Below are 7225 nucleotides of genomic sequence, written 5' to 3'. Positions count from 1 at the left end.
TTTCTCTTTCTGACTTCACTCTGTATGACAGTCTCTAGATCCATCCACATCTCAACAAATGACCCAATTTTGTTTTTATTATGGCTGAGTAATATACCATTGTACATATGTACCAAAACTTCTTTATCCATCCTTCTGTTGATGGGCATTTAGGTTGCTTCCATTACCTGGCTATTGTAAATAGTGCTGCAATGAACATTGGGGTGCATGTGTTTTTTGAATTATGGTTTTCTCTAGGTATATCCCCACTAGTGGGATTGCTGGATCGTATGGTAATTCTATTCTTAGTTTTTAAGGAACCTCCATACTGTTCTCCATAGTGGCTGTATCAATTTACATTCCCACCAACAGTGCAGGAGGGTTCCCTTTTCTCCACACCCTCTCCAGCATTTATTGTTTGCAGATTTTCTGATGATGCCCATTCTAACTGGTGTGAGGTAATACCTCATTGTAGTTTTGATTTGCATTTCTCTAATAATTAGTGATGTTGAGCAGCTTTTCATGTGCTTCTTGGCCATCTGTATGTCTTCTTTGGAGAAATGTCTATTTAGGTCTTCTGCCCATTTTTGGATTGGGTTGTTTGTCTCTTTAATACTGAGCTGCATGAGCTGTTTATATATTTTGGAGATTAATCCTTTGCCCGTTGATTCATTTGCAAATATTTTCTCCCATTCTGAGAGTTGTCATTTCGTCTTGTTTATGGTTTCCGTTGCTGTGGAAAACCTTTGAAGTTTCATTAGGTCCCATTTGTTTATTTTTGTTTTTATTTCCATTACCCTAGGAGGTGGATCAAAAAAGATCTTGCTGTGATTTATGTCAAAGAGTGTTCTTCCTATGTTTTCCTCTAACAGTTTTATAGTGTCCGGTCTTATATTTAGATCTCTAATCCATTTTGAGTTTATTTTTGTGTATGGTGTTAGGGAGTGTTCTAATTTCATTCTTTTACACGTAGCTGTCCAGTTTTCCCAGCACCACTTATTGAAGAGACTGTCTTTTCTCCATGGTATATCTTTGCCTCCTTTGTCATAGATTAGTTGACCATAGGTGCGTGGGTTTACCTCTGGGCTTTCTATCTTGTTCCATTGATCTATGTTTCTGTTTTTGTGCCAGTACCATATGGTCTTGATTACTGTCGCTTTGTAGTATAGTCTGAAGTCAGGGAGTCTGATTCCTCCAGCTCTGTTATTTTTCCCTCAGGATTGCTTTGGCTATTCAGGGTCTTTTGTGTCTCCATACAAACTTTAAGATGATTTGTTCTAGTTCCATAAAAAATGCCATTGGTAATTTGATAGGGATTGCATTGAATCTGTAGATTGCTTTGGGTAGTATAGTCATTTTCACAATATTGATTCTTCCAATCCAAGAACATGGTATATCTCTCCATCTGTTGATATCATCTGTAATTTCTTTCATCAGTGTCTTATAGTTTTCTGCATACAGGTCTTTTGTCTCCCTAGGTAGGTTTATTCCTAGGTATTTTATTCTTTTTGTTGCAATGGTAAATGGGAGTGTTTCCATAATTTTGAGATTTTTCATCATTAGTGTATAGGAATACAGAGATTTCTGTGCATTAATTTTGTATCCTACAACTTTACCAAATTCATTGATTAGCTCCAGTAGTTTTCTGGTGGCATTTTTAGGATTCTCTATGTATAGTATTATATCATCTGCAAACAGATGATACTTCTTTTTCAATTTGCATTCCTTTTATTTCTTTTTCTTCTCTGATTGCTGTGACTAGGACTTCCAAAACTATGTTGAATAATAGTGGTGAGAGTGGACATCCTGGTCTTGTTCCTGATCTTAGAGGAAATGCTTTCAGTTTTTCACCATTGAGAATGATGTTGGCTGTGGGTTTGTCATATATGGCCTTTATTATGTTGAGGTAGGTTCCCTCTATGTCCACTTTCTGGAGAGTTTTTATCATAAATGGGTGTTGAATTTTGACAAAAGCTTTTTCTGCATCTATTGAGATGATCATTTAATTTTTATTCTTCAGTTTGTTAATATGGTGTCTCACATTGATTTATTTGTGTATATTGAAGAATCCTTGCATCCCTGGGATAAATCCCACTTGATCATGGTGTATGATCCTTTTATTTTGTTGTTGGATTCTGTTTGCTAGTATTTTGTTAAGGATTTTTGCATCTATATTCATCAGTGATATTGGTCTGTAATTTTCCTTTTTGTAGTATCTTTGTCTGGTTTTTGTATCAGGGTGATGGTGGCCTCATAAAATGATTTGGGAGTGTTCCTTCCTCCACAATTTTTTGGAAGAGTTTGAGAAGGACGAGTGTTAGCTCTTCTCTAAATGTTTGATAGAATTCACCTGTGAAGCCATCTGGTCCCAGACTTTTGTTTGTTGGAAGATTTTTAATCATAGTTTCAATTTCATTACTTGTGATTGGTCTGTTCATATTTTCTGTTGCTTCCTGGTTCAGTCTTGGAAAGTTATACCTTTCTAAGAATTTGTCCATTTCTTCCTGGTTGTCCACTTTATTGGCATAGAGTTGCTTGTAGTAGTCTCTTAGGCTGCTTTGTATTTCTGTGGTGTCTGTTGTAACTTCTCCTTTTTCATTTCTAATTTTATTGATTTGAGTCCTCTCCCTCTTTTTCTTGATGAGTCTGGCTAATGGTTTATCAATTTTGTTTATCTTCTTAAAGAACCAGCTTTTAGTTTTATTGATCTTTGCTATTGTTTTCTTTATTTCTATTTCATTTATTTCTGCTCTGATCTTTATGATTTCTATCCTTCTGCTGACTTTGGGTTTTGTTTGTTCTTCTTTCTCTAGTTCCTTTAGGTGTAAGGTTAGATTGTTTATTTGAGATTTTTCTTCTTTCTTGAGGTAGGCTTGTATAGCTATAAGCTTCCCTCTTAGAACTGCTTTTGCTGTATCCCATAGGTTTTGGATCGTCGTGGTTTCATTTTCATGTGTCTCTAGGTATTTTTTTTTTAATTTCCTCTTTGATTTCTTCAGTGATCTCTTGGTTATTTAGTAACGTATTGTTTAGCCTCCATGTGGTTGTGTTTTTTACGTTTTTTCCCTGTAATTCATTTCTAATCTCATAGTGTTGTGGTCAGAAAAGATGCTTGATATGATTTCAATTTTCTTAAATTTACTGAGGCTTGATTTGTGACTCAACATGTGACCTATCCTGGAGAATGTTCCATGCGCACTTGAGAAGGAAGTGTAATCTGCTGTTTTTTGATGGAATATCCTATAAATATCAATTAAATCTATCTGGTCTATTGTGTCATTTAAAGCTTCTGTTTCCTTATTTATTTTAATTTTGGATGATCTGTCCATTGGTGTAAGTGAGGTGTTAAAGTCCCCCACTATTATTGTGTTACTGTTGATTTCCTCTTTTATAGCTGTTAGCAGTTGCCTTATGTATTGAGGTGCTTCTATGTCAGGTGCATATATATTTATAACTGTTTTATCTTCTTCTTGGATTGATCCCTTGATCATTATGTAGTGTCCTTCCTTGTCTCTTGTAACATTCTTTATTTTAAAGTCTATTTTATCTGATCTGAGTATAGTTACTCCAGCTTTTTGATTTCCATTTGCATGGAATGTCTTTCTCCATCCCCTCACTTTCAGTCTGTATATATCCCTAGGTCTGAAGTGGGTCTCTTGTAGACAGCACATATATGGGTCTTGTTTTTGTATCCATTCAGCAAGCCTGTGTCTTTTGGTTGGAGCATTTAATCCATTCACGTTTAAGGTAATTATTGATATGTACGTTTCTATGACCATTTTCTTAATTGTTTTGGGTTTGTTTTTGTAGGTCCTTTTCTTCTCTTCAGTTTCCCACTTAGAGAAGTTCCTTTAGCATTTGTTGTAGAGCTGGTTTGGTGGTGCTGAATTCTGTTAGGTTTTGCTTGTCTGTAAAGCTTTTGATTTCTCCATCGAATCCGAATGAGATCCTTGCGGGTAGAGTAATCTTGGTTTTAGGTCCTTCCCTTTCATCACTTTAAGTATATCATGTCACTCCCTTCTGGCTTGTAGAATTTCTGCTGAGAAATCAGCTGTTAACCTTATGGGAGTTCCCTTGTACGTTATTTGTCATTTTTCCCTTGCTGCTTTCAAGAATTTTTCTTTGTGTTTAATTTTTGCCAGTTTGATCACTATGTGTCTTGGCCTGTTTCTCCTGGGGTTTATCCTGTATGGGAATCGCTGTGCTTCCTGGACTTGGGTGACTATTTCCTTTCCCATGTTAGGAAAGTTCTTGACTATAATCTCTTCAAATATTTTCTCTGGTCCTTTCTCTTTCTCTTCTCCTTCTGGGACCCCTATAATATGAATGTTGTTGCATTTAATGTTGTCCCAGAGGTCTCTTAGGTTGTCTTCATTTCTTTTCATTCTTTTTTCTTTAGTCTGTTCCACAGCAGTGAATTCCAACATTCTGTCTTCCAGGTCACTTATCCGTTCTTCTGCCTCAGTTATTCTGCTATTGATTCCTTCTTGTGTAGTTTTCATTTCAGTTATTGTATTGTTCATCTCTGTTTGTTTGTTCTTTAATTCTTCTAGGTCTTTGTTAAACATTTCTTGCATCTTCTTGATCTTTGCCTCCCTCCTTTTTCCGAGGTCCTGGATCATCTTCACTATCATTATTCTGAATTCTTTTTCTGGAAAGTTGCCTATCTCCACTTCACTTCGTTGTTTTTCTGGGGTTTTATCTTGTTCCTTCTTCTGGTATATAGCCCTCTGCCTTTTCATCTTGTCTATGTTTCTGTGAATGTGGTTTTTGTTCCACAGGCTGCAGGATTGTAGTTCTTCTTGCTTCTGCTGTCTGCCCTGTGGTGGATGAGTGTATCTAAAAGGCTTGATGGGAGGGACTGGTGGTGGGCACAGCTGACTGTTGCTCTGGTGGGCAGAGCTCAGTAAAACTTTAATCCACCTGACTGTTGGTGGGTGGGGCTGGGTTCCCTCCATGTTGGTTGTTTGGCCTGAGGCAACCCAACACTGGAGCCTACCTGGCCTTTTTGGTGGGGCTAATATCAGACTCGGGAGGACTCATGTCAAGGAGTACTTCCCAGAACTTCTGCTGCCAGTGTCCTTGTCCCCATGGTGAGCCACATCACCCCCCCTCCCCAGCAGGAGACCCTCCAACACTAGCAGGTACGTCTGGTTCATTCTCCCCTGGGGTCACTTCTCCTTCCCCTGTGTCCCGATGCACACACTACTTTGTGTGTGCCCTCCAAGAGTGAAGTCTCTGTTTCCCCCAGTCCTGTTGAAGTCCTGCAATCAATTCCCACTAGGCTTCAAAGTCTGATTCTCTAGGAATTCCTACTCCCGTTGCAGGACCCCCAGGTTGAGAAGCCTGGCGTGGGGCTCAGAACCTTCACTCCAGTGGGTGGACTCCTGTGGTATAAGTGTTTGCCAGTCTGTGTGTCACCCACCCACCATTTATGGGACTTGATTTTACTGTGATTGCACCCCTCCTACCATCTCATTGTGGCTTCTCCTTTGTCTTTGGATGTGGGGTATCTTTTTTGGTGAGTTCCAGTGTCTTCCTGTCGATGATTGTCCAACAGCTAGTTGTGATTCTGATGTTCTTGCAAGAGGGAGTGAGAGCACATCCGCCTACTCCGCCATCTTGGTTCCTCTCCGAAAGCAACTCTTAAGAGTGATTCTTAAGAGCTAGAGTGAATTTTATGAGTTCTGTTCTCTGCAACTGAATCTGACTGCTACAATAGCCACAAAAATAAATTGTATTTTTAGCAAGCAGCCTTCTTGGTATAGAATTTTCTAATCCCCTGAGTTCAAATTGCAGGAACAAACTTTATCTTAAGTCCCCAGCACCAGTAAGTCCCCAATTTCCCATGTAGTCAGGGAAGCATTTTTTTTTAATTTGCCATCTAGATAGAGAATAGAGCTGATGACTCTATTCTCTAAACCCCTCTAAAACTTAGTCTTATACTACCAAGCATATGAAATGGTCCATTGACAGGTTTACCTAGTATACAAAATGCAAGTTTATTTTGAATAATTTCCATTACAATTTTTTGTTTGCTTCTAGAAAATGCAAAAACATACTATCTTTGTCAGCTCAGGCTCCAAAACAAAACACCATACAGTAAGTGGCTTAAACAGATATTTATTTTCTCACAATTCTGGAGCCTGGAAGGTCTGAGACCAAGGAGGCTGCTGATTTTGTCCTTGGTGAGAGCTCTCTTCCTGGCTTGCCACCCTCTCCTGTGTCCTCATCTGGCAAAAAGAGACCGCTCCTCTTCTTCTAAGGTACCAAACCTACTGGGTTAGAGTTCCACACTCATGACCTCATTTAATCTCAATTACCTCTTTACAGGCCCTATCTCCAAATACAGTCACATTAGGGTTAGGGCTTTAATATATGAATTGGGGTGGAGTGGGGGAGAGCACATTTCAATCCATACACATACTTCCTGATTTTAGAAAATGTGAAAATATTTTACAATATTATTGATAATAATGAAAAGTATTTATTTTCATATTTATTTAATATTTTATATTTATTTTAATATTTATTAACATGAACCAGGTACTGTGGTAAGTGCTTTATAAGTATTTTTTAATTTAATTCTTATAACCAATGAACTAACTATTATTATCTCATTTTACAGATGAGGAATCAAAGCCCAGAGATGCTAAGTAACTTGTCCAAGATCACACTGCTAGCACAGTGAAGACTCCAATAGACAGTCCTTTTAACTACTATAGTATAATTTAATGTATAAAATACTGGTATATTATACACCAGTAAGGAGGGTTGTTTTGGAATGGTTGATAGTGTGAGATAAGCTCCACCCTGAATGTGCTACTGCATGTGCTGAAAGGAGGAATGAGAGTCTATTATGCAAATGGGGGAGTTTGGATTACATACTAATTTACACTCTCACCAGCAGTATCTGAGTCTGTTGCTCCATGACCTCATCAAACCTGGATTTTATATTTAAATAGCACCTCACCCTACAATTTCAAAAAACAGAAACAAAAATTCTGATGTGCCCCATTTGCTATAAGAAAAATCCTCTATGTAGTTATTGTGACCTGGTTTAATCATTAGCCCTTATCAAGGGTAAACCATGATAGCAAGTTCCCGAGGTTTAAATACACGTCTGCTTAAGGCTAAAATTTGATATGCTCACTTTATTAATTCATCTGAAAATACCACAAGAAACTCAATGTGAAAACAAAGCCATAAAGAAAAGAAAAAGTTATACAAAGTACTCATAAAACTT

The sequence above is a fragment of the Grampus griseus genome (assembly GCF_964374135.1).
Source record: "Grampus griseus genome assembly, chromosome: 17".
Classification (NCBI taxonomy): domain Eukaryota; kingdom Metazoa; phylum Chordata; class Mammalia; order Artiodactyla; family Delphinidae; genus Grampus; species Grampus griseus.
This window is presented reverse-complemented; position numbering follows the sequence as displayed.